The 19,906-nt window shown below is 47.4% G+C and overlaps 3 non-coding genes across 3 annotated transcripts; all 3 read left to right on the top strand.

The window, feature by feature from the left end:
- The first annotated feature begins 1,854 nt into the window (after positions 1-1,854).
- On the top strand, positions 1,855-2,046 carry LOC142716094 (U2 spliceosomal RNA). The gene has a single exon (XR_012871385.1). It is a non-coding gene; the product is annotated as a U2 spliceosomal RNA (small nuclear RNA).
- A 12,206-nt stretch (positions 2,047-14,252) lies between these two features.
- Positions 14,253-14,440, top strand: LOC142716133 (U2 spliceosomal RNA). Its single transcript, XR_012871402.1, has one exon. It is a non-coding gene; the product is annotated as a U2 spliceosomal RNA (small nuclear RNA).
- Positions 14,441-15,682: 1,242 nt separating this feature from the next.
- On the top strand, positions 15,683-15,873 carry LOC142716089 (U2 spliceosomal RNA). The gene has a single exon (XR_012871382.1). It is a non-coding gene; the product is annotated as a U2 spliceosomal RNA (small nuclear RNA).
- Positions 15,874-19,906: the final 4,033 nt, after the last annotated feature.

The following is a 19,906-nucleotide window of genomic DNA, read 5'->3' as shown; positions in this document are numbered from 1 at the left end:
GGGTCAAAGCCTTGCTATTTTATCCTTAGATTTCGAGAAGGCTTTTGACCGGGTCTCCCATGAATATCTTTTTATGGTTCTTAAAAAGATGGCTGTTCCTGAAATTATTTTAACACGTATTAAGCTTTTATATCGATCCTGTTTTAGCCAAATTTCTATCAACGGATTTTTAACTAAAGGTGTTCCTCTTTTATCAGGGGTGAAACAGGGGTGCCCGTTGTCTCCGCTCCTTTTTATTTGTGCCATAGAACCTCTGTTCACCCTAATAAGAGATGATAAAGTCATCAGAGGCGTGCCCATACCTGGAGGAAGGGGGAACCAGGTAAAAATCCTAGGCTATATGGATGACGCCACCGTCCTATGCCCAGACGCCGCTTCTATGAGACGGGCATTGAGGAACACCGGCTTTTTTTGTGAAGCCTCTGGTTTTAAATTAAACGTTGATAAGTGTGACTGTTTTTATACTGGTGTATGGGATTCCTCTGTGACACCAGGAGTTAACATGCAGCAGGATCAGATAAAAATTTTAGGAATTGTTTTTAATCAAGAAAACGATGGGAGACCCAATTGGGATTCAGTAATTGCCAAAATGGAAAAAAAGGTTTTAATGTGGAATTTGAGAAATCTCACCATGGAGGGAAAAGTTTTAATAATTAAATCTGTTTTATTACCCATAATGCTTTATGTAGCTATGGTTTTCCCTCCAACAATTTTATATATTAAAAAAGTGACCAGGATCTGTTTTATGTTTTTATGGGGTTCCAAAATGGAAAAACTAAAACGTGATTTTATGTACAGATGTAAGGACAATGGCGGGAGAGATGTTCCTAACCTTTTTAACTTCTTTTACATTAAATACTTTTGCTTCTGTTTTAAAATGTATAATTCTGATGGTATTTTTAGCTACTTTTTAAAGTACGCTACGGGCATGATTTTTAAACGATGGTTTCGTGTCCCTTTGAATTCTCCTGTGCTTCTGTGTCCCCCAAAACAATATGCGGTGCTCGAAAAAACTGTCAGGCTCCTAGGTCTCCAAGAATTGGAGCCTGACATATTGGGGGACCAGAAAAAAGTGTCACTCTCCTGTAGGCGGCAGGAGGATACACTGGCAGTTTCAAATTTCTCACAGGCAAGGTCCAAGGTGGTGTGGCGGAAAATTTATGGCAAATGTGCACAAGGACCTTGCCTGGGCAATCGTTCACCAGTGCCTCCCTACTCGTGAATTCCAGCATAGGCGAGGACTGGTGGCGAGAGCCAAGTGCCCGAGAGACAGGTGTGGTGACGACGAGACGGTAATGCACCTGTTTTGGAACTGCCCATATGCACAGGAGGTTTGGAGGAAGGTAGGCCCATTGCTGAAATGGGCCTGCGGTCTTAAAGATCTTAAATTTGAATACGTGTTTTATGGTCTTTTTAACTGCCCAAGTTTTAAACAGCAAATGGTCTGTTGGACCATTTTAAACTGTTTTAAGAATGCCATCTGGAAGGTTAGGAACATTCTGCTATTTAAACATGATTTTATTGACGTTAAAAATTGTGTGAAATATGCCCTAAGTGAAATGTATATTTATTATCTTAGGGACAAAAAGCAGCTAGGGGTAAAAGAAGCAACATCCATGTGGTGTTTGCAAATGTGGAATACCATAACATTGTAAATAAAAATGGTTTTATTCTTTTATGTCTTTTATGCCCTGTATAAATTTTATCCTGCTATTGTTCTGTGCTTTTATTATAACATCTGTATTACTGGTCTTATTATTATTACTTTTGTATTCATTTAAATGTATGAATATTCATGTATTATGCTGTTGATTTTATCTTGTGGTTTCAATTTTAAAAAAAAGTCTGTAAAATATATTATTTTTGCCAATAAAAAACTTTGTTGAAACCTTATCTGTTCTTATCAGTTTAATATCTGATACGTCCCCTATCTGGGGACCATATATTAAATGGATTTTTAGAACAGGGAGATGGAAATAGAGCTTGCTCTGTCCACTCCACGCATTGACCTGGTATTGCAGTATTTCCAGGACCGGTGCACCCTTTCCTTATGTGTTGACTAAAATCAGATTCCAAAAGTGTTTTTTGTGTTTGCCATTGTTTCTGTCTTTCTGAAGGGATCTCCCCTTTTAATCCCATTATTTCAACACCTGTTGGACAATGCATGAGTGATAATGAGCTAATTGATTAAATGCAATTAATGAATACATTGCCACCTCTTGTTTTGTGTCGTCTGTGTGTCTGTGTTTCCGGCATTTCACATTGGAACAGCTCATTCACCTTCCTTGTCTTCTCTCCGCCCTCCCTTTTAGGTAAGTTAAAGAGCTGCACCTGAGCCAGCCACTGATTGATGCAGCACCACAGTCAAATAGTGGAGTGGAGTAGGGGAACAGCAAACAGCCATTAAAGCCGCCCGCCCGCCACAATGGACCTACCTGTGTACACTAGATGGATGTGATGGAATGTACTGTCGTCCCTACATTTCAAGAAGGAGTAAGAATTGCAGTTGCAACAAAGCCTTGCTTGCCTACAAAGAGAGCAGCAATTTGGATTTGTTACTATGTTACCTAGAAGAATAACAAACTGTGCAAGGATGGAGGTTGTAGGAGCAAGGAGAAGTTGTCTGTAAAGTTGGTGGATGCTTATTTTCCATTTTGCAGTCCCTTGTCTCCCTCTTGTGGCCTCCTGGAGGCAACTAGCTGTGCAAAAAAAGACAGCCTGGCGGCCGGCTGTTGCAGTGTTGCCCTCTCAGGCAACACTGAGTGACTGACTGAGCCGCACCGTCTTATATAAAGTTCAGACGGAACTTTGCACGTGTCATAGTGGAGCCCTGAGGAGCCAGAGCCAGCTTTCTGACATCATAATGGGGCCTCAGAGATAAAAGCCTGGGCCCAGGCAGTGTTGGTCAGTGCTGCTCAGCAGGCAGCACTGGACTGGACTGGATTACAGCTGATACAAGGTGTGAAGGAACAAGGGGTGGCTGTGGGCATGCACTTGCTGCCGCTGCCAGTGTTTATCTGCATGGCAGCAGGGCATTTGGGCGTTGCCAGGAAGGCGTTTTTATGTAGATTCCTCCTCTTTCAGCACTGCATTGTGGTGCAAGCAAAAGAAGCAAATCCTGTCTGGCTTCCTCTCCGGCCTTTATTCACCTCCCGTGTAGCTGTGAGTGTGTGAGCCTGCAGGGCCCCATGGAATTGCCTAGAAGTAGGCTGAATCGCTGCAAGGGCTGAACAGCAGTATCGGGCAGGCTCGGGCAACGCGCGGCCCGTTCGGGTTATCGCTTCTCGGCCTTTTGGCTAAGACCAAGTGTATTTATACAGGAGGTTTTTGGTCAGAAGGTGCTCAGGTACCCTCTCTCTCGGCCTCGGGGGATCGTCCAGGTTCGCCTGGACTTCACCCCCGTGCTGCTATTTGGGAGAGAGGCTTAGTCCTGAGCAACGAGTTGCGATCCCCCCCCCAGCCCTTTGGTGTGTCTCCTTAAAGCCAAAGGGCGCAGCGCAAGCTGTGCGGTACCGACCTGGCCACGCAAATGGCAGGCGGACCTGATGCGGTGCCGGTATACGCCCGGTTGAAGAATACTGCAAGATTTATCTTGGCAGAGGGTGGAGGCGGTCCTCGTGGTCTCAAGTTCCTTGTCCACGATATTTTGGAAAAGCGGTTGGCGGTCCACAAGAACGAGATTTTGGCGATCCAGGACTACCCAAGGCGTGGAGTGTACGATGTGACCTTTATGGGAGAAGGAATCCTCCGTGATGCCATGGGAAAAGCTGAGAGGCAACAAGGTGAACTCATGGCCTTGGGAGTCCAGGTAATTGAACACGCTTTTGAAGTAACCAAACTCGTAGTGATTAAAATGTATTCCCCATACGTGAAAGATCAGGAAGTGGCTGCGTTTCTTGCTGCATACTTTAAGAACGTTAAGCTGCTGGGGAGAGTTATGAACGAGTGCGGTGTGTGGACCGTCAAATGGAAATTTATTGTTACGCTAATAAAGGACCCCTCCACCCAAGAAACGAAGCTACCACCTGCTCGTTTTAAACTTGGGAATGTGAATGGCGACCTCTATTTCTCAGGAATGCCAAACTTCTGCAGGGCCTGCGGTACCTATGGACATACCAGTTTTAACTGCGATGTCACCTGCAGGAACTGTGGAAGTAAACAACACACAATGAGAGAATGTACAGAAGAGAAAAAATGCAATTTTTGTCAAAAAACTGGTCATCTTTATTATGCTTGTCCACATAGGTACCGAGGCGAAGAAGATGAGCAACCCGAGGTGCCCCCACGTGCTCCACCAGCAGAGCAGTCCCGTCCTCAAGGAGGAGAACAAGCTGTTGCGGCGAAAGAGCAGAGAGGTACCTGGGCTTCAAGAGTACGGCTAGCCGAAGCCAAAACAGGTGCCTCTCAGCCAGCGACCTCAGGGGATAAAAATGAGCCCAGCGCCAAGGAAAAACGGCAGGCCAAGAGGAAGGCAGAAAAGGAGCAGGCCATCGATGAACCTGTGGCATCCCAGACGGCTGGTTGCTCAGGCGGTGCCGGGCCTGCTCCTAATCCTGGGTCTCTAGAGACCGACTCGGAAGGAGAAAACTGGGTACAGGTGGGTCCCCGTAAAAAGGGGAAGCAAGAGCGTGCCAGTAGGAGGGAGACAGGGGAGGAGCAGATGGATACGTCCGTGCGGAAAGATGTGGCTCCTCCTGGGACCCCCTCCTCGCCTGGACTGGTGAGGAGGACGGGCACTGCTCCCTCCGTATTATCGGACACCCCGCCATGCGCACAACCTCCCCCTCTAGACCGGCCTTCACGGGCCCAGGGGGGAGAGGCGGGGCCCTTGGGGGACCCACCAGACGTGGACCCAGTCGGTCAACCGAGAGAGACCCAGGTGAGGCTGTGCGAGTCTGGGCTCCCCGTGTACGAGGTGAGTGTTGCTGGCTCAGCTCTCAGCGACAGTAGTTCTTCTCCTGCCTCGTCCCTCTTTTCAGTTGAGTCGGATGAGGGCGGGGCCATGAGTTCAAGTGAGGTTTCGGGTATTGCTGGTGGAGGAGAAATCTGATTTTAAGTACGCCTATTATTTATTATTTTAAAATCAGAATTTTGCTTTTACTCTCCACGATGTCTGAGCTCATGGGAATCTCCCTCAACGTGAGGGGCGCCAAGTCAAAAGTGAGAAGGGTTGCTCTCTTCAATTTTTTATCTTGCCTGGCAGCCTCTGTATTTTTCCTGCAGGAGTGCGGCATTCCCCATACAATGAGATATGAAAATTACAAAAAGGATTGGAAGTATGGTCCATCCGTCTGGTCTGGATCCAACGAGTCCAGATCAGCAGGGGTCGCCATTCTTTTTAAGGGAAACGTTTTAATTGATTTTATTCAAGAAATCTTACCAGGACGTATTTTAATGGTTAAAGCTTTTATTGATGGTGTAAAGTGGCAGTTTTTAAATTTTTACGGATCACCAGAAAAGAACGAAAGAGCGAGGATGCTGGAGATTTTACCGCTTTTTATCAACACATCTGAGCCTTTTATCCTCGCAGGTGATTTTAATTGTATCCTGAGAGGAGAACGCCGGCTTACCAACAGTACGAGTAGGAACTATGACAAGACCTCTGGACTGCTCAAGGATATCGTGACTGATTTTAAATTAAAAGACATATACAAAGAATGTAACAGGAGCAGTCCAGAGGAAGCCGGCGTTACCTGGAGCAACGTCACCTGTAGCTCCAGGATTGATTTTATCTTTTGTTCTGAAAATTTACTGCCTTTTAATTGTGAAGTTTTAACCAATGTGTTTTCAGATCACAGGCTTTTATCTTTTAAAGTAAAGCATGATCTTAATAATATTGTATGTAAAAAGTCCTGGAAGATGAATGTTTCCCTTTTAGACGATCCACAGGTTTTAGCAGATTTTATTGAATTTTACCAAGAAAGCAGGCGGGTAAGAGACACACGTACTCCCATCAGTGCATGGTGGGAGAAAATGAAAAAGAAAATTAAAGATTTTTTTATTAAGAAAAGCGTGGCGAAAGCCAAAGAGAAATACGCTTTTTTTAAAATTCTCAATACCCGTCTGCAGACCCTGTACAAAATGCAAGATCATGACATAGACGTTAAAGATGACATCACCAATTTGAAAAAGGAGATAGCCCAGTGCCTGGAGCAGAAAGGTAAAGAGATTATATTCCGTTCAAAAATACAACATGTGGAGGAGAACGAGACCTGCTCCAGGTACTTTTTTAAGAAAATAAATAGCAAAAAGGCAATTATCAAAAATATAGAAGGGGTGTCAGATGTACAGGGTCTTTTAAGTAAAGTTCATGAGTTTTACACTGACCTTTTTAATGTTAAGACTGTGGATCATAATTTTATGCGTGACTCACTGAAGGAGATTACCACTGTTTTAGACCCTGTCTCCCAGAATTTTTTATTACAGGAGCTGACGGAGCAGGAGGTTTTAGAAACTGTTAAGAGTTTTAAAACAGGGAAAGTTCCCGGACCGGACGGTATACCCAGTGAGTTTTATGTAAAATTTTATGACATTTTAAAAGAGGATCTTTTTAACCTTTTTTCTGATGTTTTTAATTCCAAGATGCTGCCTAAGTCCTGGCGGAAGGGTGAGGTCTCCCTGCTGTATAAGACGGGTGACATCGCAGTTTTAAAGAATTGGAGACCAATAACCCTTCTAAATAGCGACTATAAAATTATGGCTAAAATATGTGCAAATAGATTAAAAGCCATAATACCCCACATTATACACTCTGACCAGGTGTGTGGGGTGCCAGGCCGCAGCATCTGGGATAATCTTAACCTGATAAAAGACGTGATTGAGGACACGAGGTCTAGAAAAGGTAAATTAGCCATTTTATCTATAGACTTTGAGAAGGCGTTCGACCGTGTCTCTCATTTTTATCTTTTTAAGGTTTTAGAACGTATGGGTATACCTGAAGGATTTTTATTATCTATTAAAGCCTTTTACAGAGAATGCACCAGCAAAATTTTAGTGAATGGTTTTAAGACACAGGACATATTTTTAAACTCTGGGGTGAAGCAGGGGTGTCCCTTGTCCCCACTGCTTTTTATATGTGCATTGGAGCCTCTGTTATGCGCAATTCGCCGCGATAAGTGTATCCGTGGAGTCCCCCTGCCCGGGGGAGGCGGCGTAGAGGCCAAAGCAGTGGGGTACATGGATGATGTGGCGGTTTTATGTAGGGACGCCCTGTCGCTTCAGAGAACCCTTAGGCAAATCGAGTTTTATTGCTGTGCTTCCGGTTTTAAGGTAAACTTCAGCAAGAGTCATATTTTAAACATAGGAAGCATGGCTCTTAGAGATATACCGGTTCCTGTGTCTGATAATATTAAAATTTTAGGTGTCTCCTTCAGTGAGTACGACAATGGTTTTATCAGTTGGGACATGGTGGCGCAGAAGGTAAACCAAAAAATCTGCATGTGGAACATGAGGAAGCTTACCATGGAGGGAAAAATTTTAATAATTAAAATGATAATTTTACCTTTGCTTTTATACTTAAGCATGGTTTTCCCTCCTCCCACGGTTTTATTAAGAAAAATTACTAAAGCTTGTTTTACCTTCTTTTGGAGTTCCAGAATGGAGAAACTTAAACGTGAGACGGTAATGAAAATCAAACCAAAGGGTGGCAAAGACTTTCCAGATTTTAATAGGTTTCTTTTAATCAAGTACTTTTGTTTCTGTCTTAATTCTCTTTTTAAACAACATCATTGGTCTTATTTTCTACGTTTTAATACTGGGTTTTTTATGCGAAGGATGGGGTGGTTTGAAATTGTTTTAACCTCACCTTATGCTTTTAATCTACCAGCAAATTACGTGATTTTAGAGAAAATAGTGGCCTTGTTTAATTTTAAAGGGAAAAATTTTAATGACATGAAAAACAGTAAGAAACTTATAAAAGACATAAGAGGAAATGAAGTCGTCACTAATATTGAAAATTTTAATAATGAACGCTGTGCTTTTATCTTCAAAATGGTTAATGTGTTTTATCTTTTTAATACACAGATGGACCTGGCCTGGAGCTGCGTTCATCAATGTCTTCCATGCCGGGCATTCCAATTCAGGAGAGGATTCGCGAGGTCTGCCATCTGTCCGAGGGAAGGCTGCCAGGCTGAGGAGACCGTGCGTCATATTTTTTGGACTTGCGATTTTACAAAACAAATTTGGATAAAGATATTCCCTCTAATGAAGAAGATGGCAGACCTAAAGGACTTGAGTTATGAAATGATTTTATATGGACTCTTTGGATGCCCAACCGCGAACCAAAAGACTATTGCATGGAAGACGATGAACTGCGTAAAAGAAGCTCTGTGGAAGGCCAGGAACATCCTGATTTTTAAGCACGATGTTTTATCTGTTGACGATGTTTTAGGTCTTTGTTTTAGCGAGATGTACATTTATTATTTATTAGATAAAAAAAGAAATGCCACCCTTTCAAATAAATGGTTTGTAAAAGAATGGAACTCCAATATATAAGAATTTGCCACCATGTCCCCTTTTATGTGTTTTTATGTAAATTGATTTTATTACTGTAATTCATTGTAAAAAGCTGTAATTTATTGTAAATGTTTTTTGAATTTTAAGTAATAAATCATTGACACCCCCGTGAGGGGGTAGCCAACTGAAAAAAAAAAATCTGTTCTTATCAGTCCTTGTAAGGATAGATAGCTCGGAGAACCACTGGGGGCTATAAACACTAGCTTAGCGATCCAAGAGCGTTCCAGACGAAGCCGGCGACGAACTGCGGAGAAGAACCACCGAAGACGACGATCCAGAAGGGAGAAGCCGCCATCGGGGAAGAAGCTCCGGGAGATCGCTGCCGGGAAGAAAAAGGAGAACTTCGGAGAAGAGCCGCTGCTGAAGGGGATCTTCGAAGAAGCTCGGCCGCAGAAGAAGAAGCTCGACGAGGAACCGCTGCGGAAGAAATTTCGTGGAAGAACCTCGGCCAGCAAGGAGAAGATTTGCATAGCTCCGCCCCCTTCGGGAAAGAGCTATCGAAGATCCTCCCCAAGCGACAGGAACAGCTGGAAGAAGCCATGGCCTCAACCAGCAACCCTGCCACCCAGAAGGAGAAGGCTGATGGACCAGGTGAGCCGACCCAGGCCAGGACATCTCCTCCTGAAGCCTCCTCAAGCCAACAGGCCACCAGGAAGCCGAACCAGGCTGCTCCAACCCTGGAGCCCTGGATGAAGCAGACGGTGGCCCTGAAGCTGAAGGAGGTGGACGGGAGAGTGCCGGACATGACGGAAGAAGTGTTCTGCCAGAAGATGCTCCTGGACCAGGGCTTCGCTAAGCCGGAGACCATCAGCATCCAGGCCTTCATGACCGGGATGTTCTTCGTGACCTTCGCTTCGATCAACATCTGCAGAAGGTACTGGGAGATGGTGAAAGCGGCGAGGCCTGAATCCCCTTTCTCTCGCTTTGTGGGCAACTGCCCTGTCCAAAGAGAGGAAAGGCGGGTGACGGTCTCAATGCGGAACCCACACACCCCCGGCAAAGACATCACCACGCTCCTGAAGCGGTTCTGCACAGTGGTGAGGGAACCCACCCACATCCTGAACGGACTCGGCTTCTGGACTGGCAAGTGGTCGGTAATCGTCCGACTGAACAAGGATTCGAGCGCGGAAGACGGCCTCCAGCACCTGCCCCAGTCATTCTCGCTGGGCAACTCCTACGGCCTCATCTACTACCCGGACATGCCGCAGATCTGCAGGAGATGCAGCAAGAAGGGTCATTCGGTGAAGGACTGCAAGGAGGACGCCTGCAAGAACTGCCGGGTAACAGGACACGAGACCAAAGACTGCCCGAAACGGACAATGTGCAACCTCTGCGGACAAGCAGCCCACTCCTACAAGGACTGCCCGAAGAGGGATCGATCCTGGGCAACTGTAGCGGCGAAAGCTCCGGCCAGAGGGAACCCCGCCCCAACCAGAGCTCCAGCGGCGCAGAAGACCGGGAATAAGAAGGATGGTAAGAAGACGACAGTCCCTCCCCCCCGTCTCCCGGCCCTCCCTCGCCCTACCCTTCCCACCCTCCCTCGCCCGGCCCTCCCCACCCCCCCGTCCCCAACCCCTGTCACCCCCACTGAGGCTCTCACCTTCTCCTACCCACCCATCTCAGTGGTCCTGTCACCTGCACCTCTCCCAACCCAGCCTCCCTTCTCCCCAGCTCCAGCAGCACTAACATCTTCCCCTCCAGCTGCTGGAGTCCTCTCCCTGGAGGATTTTCCCCCTCTTGTCTCCTCAGGTGCCATCCAGAGGAAGAGAAAGGTGAGGGACAGCCCAGCTGCTGAGTCCTCAAAGCGACAAGTCGTAGAAATCTGCGAAGATTCCCTTGCGCAGCAGGAGGAAATGGAGCAGATGGTGGAGGAACTCGTGTCTGAACCTGAGGTCATCGACTTCACAACAGACATCCAGGTGGCTACAATCCTGGAACAATTTTTGTCAGAGGGCCTGCTGGATCTTTCGGACCCGCCTGGAGAGGAGGATCCGCCCGACCGGACTGGTAACTAAGGTGTATCGTTTGCACTAACCTTCCTTATTCTCCCCCATGGCTGCTAAACTTAACATCTTTGGCCTCAATGTGAGGAGTGTTAGAGATAGGACTAGATGTCAGATGGTGCTAACTTTTCTTTCCAAGCAGTCGAGTGATGTATTTATGCTGCAGGAATGTACTCTCCCCTCTTCCAGGTCATACCATCATCTGGCCAGGCAGTGGACCCATGGCCCGTCCTACTGGTCTGGTGGGGGCGACTGTAAGTCTGCAGGGGTTGCCATCCTGATTAGGGGAAGCGTATTTACTGTTGACTCTGTCCAGGAGCTCGCCTGCGGCCGCTTGTTGGTCGTAGACGGTTCCTGGGCAGGAGAGCCGATTAGGCTCATCAACGTGTACGCTCCCCCTATGAAGGCTGAGCGCCTGGAACTATTCCAGACCCTGCGGACCCAGCTCGCCACCACTAGGGCAGTGGTGATGGCCGGGGACTTCAACTGCCCCATCGAAGAGGATGGACGAAGTTCCGGCACTTCAATCAAACTGGATGTCAGTTCCAAACTGCTTATCGAGATGGTAACCGAAGCATCCTTGCAGGACGTTGTGGGCTCCATGGGGATCGGCTCTGTGAACTATTCATGGAGCCGACCCGATGGCTCACTTCGTTCTCGGATTGACTTTGTGTTCACCTCCCGGGCAGTCAAGCAGCATGGGCACTCCATGGTCCCCTGCTTCTTCTCTGACCACAGGGCCATTCTCTTCCAGGGTGCCATCGGCCACGGTTTTCCTCCCGGCCCTGGCTCCTGGAAGCTGAATTGTGCCCTGCTGGAAAGAGAGGAGGTACTGGCGGAACTTAGAGACGCCTATATTGTTTGGAGGAATGATAAAGTTTTCTTTGACAAAACCTGTGACTGGTGGGAATATGTTAAAGTTGAATTTCGTTGTTTCTTTCAGGCAAAAAGTCGTCAACAGGCGTGTGAGAGGAAGAGAGACTTCAGAGAGATGCAGCGTCAGCTGCGATCCCTGCAAGACCTCCTTCAATGCGGCTGGGACGTCAGGAAGGAGCTGGAGGAAGCCAAAAAGGGCCTGAAAAGGCACTTTGAGGAGGAATCCAAGCGAATTGTCTTTCGTTCCAAGGTGGAGAACCTGGAGAAGGGTGAGAAATGTAACTCGTTCTTTTTCAGGAAACTCCATGCCGGCCACACGCCCCTGAAGGAACTTCGAGATGAGACCGGAAACATGCATTCTGGGAAGAAGGAGGTGATGGGAGTCGTCACAGACTACTACCGAAGCCTCTACTCCCGGAAAACCACTGACCCCGAAGCCGCCGATAAATTCCTGTCAGGTATCACTAATCATCTTGATCCTGCAGGTACGGAGGCTATGGATGTACCCCTGACGGTGGAGGAACTGCTCTCTGCCGCTAAATCCTTCAGACCCGGCAGGACCCCGGGCAGTGATGGTCTCCCAGCAGAGCTCTATGTAGCGCTGGGGGACTTGATCTGTCCGGACCTGCTGGAGCTCTATGAGGAGATGGTGGTGGAGGGTAGAATGCCACCGTCCTTGAGAGAAGGCATGATCACGATCTTGTATAAGCGGAAGGGGGAGAGATGTGACCTGAAAAACTGGCGTCCCATCTCTCTCCTGAACGTGGACTACAAGATCCTCGCCAAAGTATTGGCCAACAGACTGAAGGTTGTCATCGGACGGATCATCGGATCGGACCAAACCTGCGGCATTCCTGGCCGTAGGGTGGCCGACAGTCTTGCCCTGGTGAGGGACACGGTGCATTACATGCAAAGCCGCCGTACACACGCGGCCCTGGTCAGTCTGGATCAGGAGAAGGCTTTTGACCGGGTCTCTCACGAATTCATGGGTAAGGCTCTGCGTAGGCTGCGGCTTGGCAGGTTGTTCTGTTTGTATGTTAACCTGATGTATTGCGACATTTACAGCTCGGTGCTGGTGAACGGCTGGAAGACTGACCCCTTTCCTGTATCGTCGGGGGTTAGACAAGGCTGTCCTCTTTCACCTCTCCTTTTTGTTTGTGTTATAGAGCTCTTCGCAGAGGCTATCCGGCAGAATGGAGAGATCAGAGGGATCACCGCACCAGGTCCAGGACACTTCGAGGTCAAATGCTCGCTGTACATGGACGACGTGACCGTCTTCTGCGCTGACCAGAGTTCGGTGACTGCACTCGTCCAGACCTGCGAGGAGTTCGGACGCGCTTCAGGGGCAAAAGTCAACTGCGGGAAGTCGGAAGCCATGCTCTTCGGAAAGTGGTACCTGCCTTCTCCTGCCTCCTTCCCGTTTACTATCAAGCCGGACTTCATCAAAATTCTGGGAGTCTGGTTCGGTAAGGAAGGTGCAGCCCTAAAGTCGTGGGAAGAACGCTTGGCCAAAGTCAACCAAAGGATCGGACTGTGGAGCCTCAGACAACTCACTATTGAGGGCAAAGCAATGGTCCTGCGTAACGAAGTCTTGCCTGTGCTACAATACACTGCACAGGCATGGCCCCCTCTTGCCACCGTCTCGAGGGCCATTACCAGGACTGTGTTTCGCTTCATCTGGGGCTCGAAAATGGACAGAGTAAAGCGGACTGTTATGTACAAGGAGCCCCGCAAAGGTGGGAAGGGTATACCCGACATTCCCACTCTGTTGCGGATCGCTTTTGTATGTGACTGTGTTCGTAGGACTCTGAGGACAGCAAACGGCTCTGCGGGCAAGGCCATGTCCCGCTACTTCCTCCTTCCCCTCTGGCGAGGTTTTGGCTGGGACAAGTGGGACAGCTCCTTCCCTTACAACTGGCACGCTCCCTGGTTCTACGGAGATGTCGTCCGGTTTGTGAGGGAGCATCAACTGGAGGGTCTTAAGCCCGACTTGTGGAAACCTAAGACGATCCACAAGCACATCAGAGCAAAGGACTCACTGGAGTCTGTTCCAGGGCTTCATGCCGACACGTTGGAGACTGTTTGGACTAACGTGTCATCTGGCAGGTTGACCAACGGGCACAAGGACATTTCATGGATGGCCATCCAGGGAGGACTGCCTCTTAGGTCATTCATGCATGCCCGCAACCTGTGCAAGACCCGGTACTGCCCCAGGTGCCCCTTCACGGAGGAAACATCTTTGCACATTTTCTGGCAGTGCCCCTTTGCACAGGGTCTGTTGAAAGCCTTGGAACATGAACTCAAGGACTCAGTACCCAGGAACAGACTGTCGTACCGCTCGGTACTTTATGGACTATTTCCTGGGAATACCACGGATGGAGCAATCCAGGAAGCCTGGCGCCTTATGAACTGCTTTAAGGACGCTATATGGTTTGCCAGGAACCGTCTGATTTTGCGGAGAGAGAGTGTGTCCGTCCAGGACTGCCGCAGACTGATCCACAGCCTGCTCAGAGACTATTCCACCTGGGACAGCCCGGACGTCGATGAGGAAGAGGACTGATACTCCCCTTCCCCCCACTCTCCCTTCTTGTGTGTTGTCTTTCAATAAAGCTTCGGGCCTGTGATCTCCCCCTTCCCTATCCCCTCCTACCCACTCCCCTATCCCATCACTTGTCTGTAATGCTTTGTTGTTTGGCTTTAGTGAATGCAAGAATGTTAGTGTAGCATGTGGTGTAATGTATAGCATAGGCTAGCCTGTACTGTGTATTATACTGTCATGTTATGTTTGACGACTGTTATTATTTATTATTTACTGCTTCATGGCTTGCGCTGCGTCGCAGTAATGTTTGTATGATGACGATTGATTGTCAATAAAGCAATTTTCAATCAAAAAATCTGTTCTTATCAGTTTAATATCTGATACGTCCCCTATCTGGGGACCATATATTAAATGGATTTTTAGAACAGGGAGATGGAAATAGAGCTTGCTCTGTCCACTCCACGCATTGACCTGGTATTGCAGTATTTCCAGGACCGGTGCACCCTTTCCTTATGTGTTGACTAAAATCAGATTCCAAAAGTGTTTTTTGTGTTTGCCATTGTTTCTGTCTTTCTGAAGGGATCTCCCCTTTTAATCCCATTATTTCAACACCTGTTGGACAATGCATGAGTGATAATGAGCTAATTGATTAAATGCAATTAATGAATACATTGCCACCTCTTGTTTTGTGTCGTCTGTGTGTCTGTGTTTCCGGCATTTCACATTGGAACAGCTCATTCACCTTCCTTGTCTTCTCTCCGCCCTCCCTTTTAGGTAAGTTAAAGAGCTGCACCTGAGCCAGCCACTGATTGATGCAGCACCACAGTCAAATAGTGGAGTGGAGTAGGGGAACAGCAAACAGCCATTAAAGCCGCCCGCCCGCCCGCCCGCCCGCCACAATGGACCTACCTGTGTACACTAGATGGATGTGATGGAATGTACTGTCGTCCCTACATTTCAAGAAGGAGTAAGAATTGCAGTTGCAACAAAGCCTTGCTTGCCTACAAAGAGAGCAGCAATTTGGATTTGTTACTATGTTACCTAGAAGAATAACAAACTGTGCAAGGATGGAGGTTGTAGGAGCAAGGAGAAGTTGTCTGTAAAGTTGGTGGATGCTTATTTTCCATTTTGCAGTCCCTTGTCTCCCTCTTGTGGCCTCCTGGAGGCAACTAGCTGTGCAAAAAAAGACAGCCTGGCGGCCGGCTGTTGCAGTGTTGCCCTCTCAGGCAACACTGAGTGACTGACTGAGCCGCACCGTCTTATATAAAGTTCAGACGGAACTTTGCACGTGTCATAGTGGAGCCCTGAGGAGCCAGAGCCAGCTTTCTGACATCATAATGGGGCCTCAGAGATAAAAGCCTGGGCCCAGGCAGTGTTGGTCAGTGCTGCTCAGCAGGCAGCACTGGACTGGACTGGATTACAGCTGATACAAGGTGTGAAGGAACAAGGGGTGGCTGTGGGCATGCACTTGCTGCCGCTGCCAGTGTTTATCTGCATGGCAGCAGGGCATTTGGGCGTTGCCAGGAAGGCGTTTTTATGTAGATTCCTCCTCTTTCAGCACTGCATTGTGGTGCAAGCAAAAGAAGCAAATCCTGTCTGGCTTCCTCTCCGGCCTTTATTCACCTCCCGTGTAGCTGTGAGTGTGTGAGCCTGCAGGGCCCCATGGAATTGCCTAGAAGTAGGCTGAATCGCTGCAAGGGCTGAACAGCAGTATCGGGCAGGCTCGGGCAACGCGCGGCCCGTTCGGGTTATCGCTTCTCGGCCTTTTGGCTAAGATCAAGTGTAGTATCTGTTCTTATCAGTTTAATATCTGATACGTCCCCTATCTGGGGACCATATATTAAATAGATTTTTAGAACAGGGAGATGGAAATAGAGCTTGCTCTGTCCACTCCACGCATTGACCTGGTATTGCAGTATTTCCAGGACCGGTGCACCCTTTCCTTATGTGTTGACTAAAATCAGATTCCAAAAGTGTTTTTTGTGTTTGCCATTGTTTCTGTCTTTCTGAAGGGATCTCCCCTTTTAATCCCATTATTTCAACACCTGTTGGACAATGCATGAGTGATAATGAGCTAATTGATTAAATGCAATTAATGAATACATTGCCACCTCTTGTTTTGTGTCGTCTGTGTGTCTGTGTTTCCGGCATTTCACATTGGAACAGCTCATTCACCTTCCTTGTCTTCTCTCCGCCCTCCCTTTTAGGTAAGTTAAAGAGCTGCACCTGAGCCAGCCACTGATTGATGCAGCACCACAGTCAAATAGTGGAGTGGAGTAGGGGAACAGCAAACAGCCATTAAAGCCGCCCGCCCGCCCGCCCGCCCGCCACAATGGACCTACCTGTGTACACTAGATGGATGTGATGGAATGTACTGTCGTCCCTACATTTCAAGAAGGAGTAAGAATTGCAGTTGCAACAAAGCCTTGCTTGCCTACAAAGAGAGCAGCAATTTGGATTTGTTACTATGTTACCTAGAAGAATAACAAACTGTGCAAGGATGGAGGTTGTAGGAGCAAGGAGAAGTTGTCTGTAAAGTTGGTGGATGCTTATTTTCCATTTTGCAGTCCCTTGTCTCCCTCTTGTGGCCTCCTGGAGGCAACTAGCTGTGCAAAAAAAGACAGCCTGGCGGCCGGCTGTTGCAGTGTTGCCCTCTCAGGCAACACTGAGTGACTGACTGAGCCGCACCGTCTTATATAAAGTTCAGACGGAACTTTGCACGTGTCATATTGGAGCCCTGAGGAGCCAGAGCCAGCTTTCTGACATCATAATGGGGCCTCAGAGATAAAAGCCTGGGCCCAGGCAGTGTTGGTCAGTGCTGCTCAGCAGGCAGCACTGGACTGGACTGGATTACAGCTGATACAAGGTGTGAAGGAACAAGGGGTGGCTGTGGGCATGCACTTGCTGCCGCTGCCAGTGTTTATCTGCATGGCAGCAGGGCATTTGGGCGTTGCCAGGAAGGCGTTTTTATGTAGATTCCTCCTCTTTCAGCACTGCATTGTGGTGCAAGCAAAAGAAGCAAATCCTGTCTGGCTTCCTCTCCGGCCTTTATTCACCTCCCGTGTAGCTGTGAGTGTGTGAGCCTGCAGGGCCCCATGGAATTGCCTAGAAGTAGGCTGAATCGCTGCAAGGGCTGAACAGCAGTATCGGGCAGGCTCGGGCAACGCGCGGCCCGTTCGGGTTATCGCTTCTCGGCCTTTTGGCTCAGATCTCGTGTCTGACTGAAAGGTCTTTCCAAAGCTTGTCGAGCTCTTGGCCATAGGGCATCGGTGGTTCGCCATCTTAAGCCCTATGCTGCTATAAGGAGAGGACCTGCGAGGATAATTCGAGGAGAAGGCGATCCCCACAAAGCGAGGATGGAGGCTACTATGCGTTTTTCAAGATCCGATGAACTGAAGATAAAGGATTCCTTCAAGATCGAGGTTGGAGATGATGCCAGAGACAAGTTCCAGCTGGGTTTCTTCGTGAGGCGAGTTTTGCTGGAGATCCTTGGGATAAAGAGAGAAGACATCCTAGCTCTCCAAGATGCTCCAGGTCGCTATACCCTTACCCTGGTGTCGGAAGCTGCTTGTCAAAGCTTGTACAGGACCATCAGGTTGAAGTTGGGTGAGGAAGACCTTAAAGGTCTAGTCTTTGTTATTCTGTTTACCACTGAAGAAAAGCCTCTGGTGGTTCATATGAGTAATCCCCATGTGCTCCTGGATGACATCAGCTTCTTTCTTCAGAGACATTGCGCCTCAGTACGCTTTTCCCACAAAGTCCTGAACTCTGAGAAGCTGTGGACAGGAAAATATAAGTTTTTTGTCAAGCTGAAGGAAGACTCAGAAGGAATTGGGGGATACCATCACCCCCCTTCAGGATTCCTAATTGGCAGAGACAGAGGACGTCTGTTTTATCCTAACATGCCTTTGTTTTGCCGGAAATGTATGGACTTTGGGCATACGTATGAGAACTGCCCAGAAGAGGTGGCAGTTTGTAAAAAGTGTTACCAGAAGGGCCACGCAACTTTCAGTTGTCCAAATGTGATGGTCTGCAACATTTGCCGTGTACCAGGGCATGCCTTTCGGGACTGCCCTTTGAAGAAAACTGGCTCTTATGCAGATGCAGTCAGAGGGCAGCCATGGGCTGCTGGGACATCTTCAGCGCAGAGGCCAGCGGCGAAATCTCCGCAAGGAGAAGGCTTACCTGACGTGGGTGCTCCGGCTGTCTGGTCGGATTGCCCTGATGGATTGGAGAATGCTGATCCTGTGAGACCTGAGGCTAAAGCAGGGGAGAGATTGTCTGTGGCAGCCAAAGGTCTTGGTCCAAAAAACTCTGAAGATCTAGAGAAGGCTAAGATCATGAGACAGGTGAAACCCGAAGCCAAAGTGGGGGAGAGATCTTCTACAGAGGCCAAGGGTCACAGTCTGGAAGAAGCCATGGATCTAGAAGTGCAGAGGAAAAGAAAACCTGAGGAAGAGGGATCAAGTGTTGGCTCTAAAAGGTCCAGCACGCCTCAATATAAGCCCCTAGTGACACCGGCTAAACTGACACCTCCGGCAAAGCAACCTCCAGCAAAACCGCCTCCGGCAAAACCCCCACCATCCGATCCTGCCAATATTGAATTTTCGGATTCAGAAGACGTGTCTAGCCCCTGCACCCCAGTGGGCTTCATGTCAGATTCGGATAGTAGTGCCCACTAATCCGAATGATCTATGGCAAACAGCATTAAAATTTCCTCACTCAATGTGAGGAGTCTAAAGGGTCCGACAAGGCGGGCCGCTTTATTTTCGTATTTATCTACAGTGGACTCAGACATTTTTTTCGTACAGGAATGCGGAATAGATTTTGACATGAACTATGCAACTCTAAGACAAGATTGGACTTTGGGCAATTCCATATGGTCAGGAGATAATGAAACCAGATCAACCGGTGTTGGAATATTGTTTAAGTCTAAGGAGTTCAAAGTCAATGCATTCAAGGAAGTTATGCCCGGAAGAGCTCTGTTTGCTAATATAACCCATCATGGGGTGGACTTAAGACTTCTCTGTGTTTATGCCTCGCCTGTAAAAGAAGAAAGGTCGCAGTTGTTGGAGGATATACAATGCTACTTACCTGGTTCATCCCCGCTAATAATAGCTGGCGACTTTAATTGTATCTTATCTGGTGAGAAGAGAGAAGGTAGCACTGGAGAGCCAAAAAAAGACAAAACAGAGAAACAGTTAAAAGACCTGCTCATAGACTTTAAACTAAAAGACACCTGGAGAGACCTGCAAAAATCTGACCCGGGTTACACCTGGGAAAATGCTGTTACGAAGTCCAGAATTGACTTTACTTTTGTTACAGAGCAAATTATTCCAAAATCATCTTTGTTAATTTCCAATATTTTTTCAGACCACAAAATGATTCAGACACAATTAGAAGTCCCCAGACTTGTCAAAGGCAGAGGAGTCTGGAGACTCAATACAACGCTACTTCAAGAAACTGCAATAAAGACAGATTTTTTAAACCATTATAACCATTTAAAAAGTAAACAGAAAAATTACGCTTCCATGCTAGAGTGGTGGGAATACGCCAAAAATAAAATCAAAGAATTCTTTGTCAAAAAAAGCATTGCGAGAGCAAGAGAGAAGACGAAGTGGCACAACACACTCAACACCAAGCTACAAACGTACTACAAACTTAGAAGTGCTGGTATAGACATGGAAGACTTAATTATAAATGTAAAGGAACAAATCGCAAAAGAAATTGAGAACAAAGGGAAAGAAATCATCTTCAGCTCAAAAATTGAAATTCTTGAGAAAAATGAAAAATGCTCTAGATATTTCTTCAAAAAAACCGTCAGCACCAAAGAGATGATTAAGGAGCTGGAAGGCGAAACAACAGCAGACGGTATGCTTGCCAAAGCTCAAAGCTTTTATCAAGAACTTTTTAACGACAAACCTATAGACTTGTCTTTTACTGAGGATGCTATTAACACTCTAGATTGCACTTT

The sequence above is a fragment of the Rhinoderma darwinii genome, unplaced genomic scaffold (assembly GCF_050947455.1).
Source record: "Rhinoderma darwinii isolate aRhiDar2 unplaced genomic scaffold, aRhiDar2.hap1 Scaffold_447, whole genome shotgun sequence".
Lineage (NCBI taxonomy): Eukaryota > Metazoa > Chordata > Amphibia > Anura > Rhinodermatidae > Rhinoderma > Rhinoderma darwinii.
Note: the sequence above shows the minus strand (reverse complement) of the source record. Positions and strands in the feature narration are given on the sequence as shown.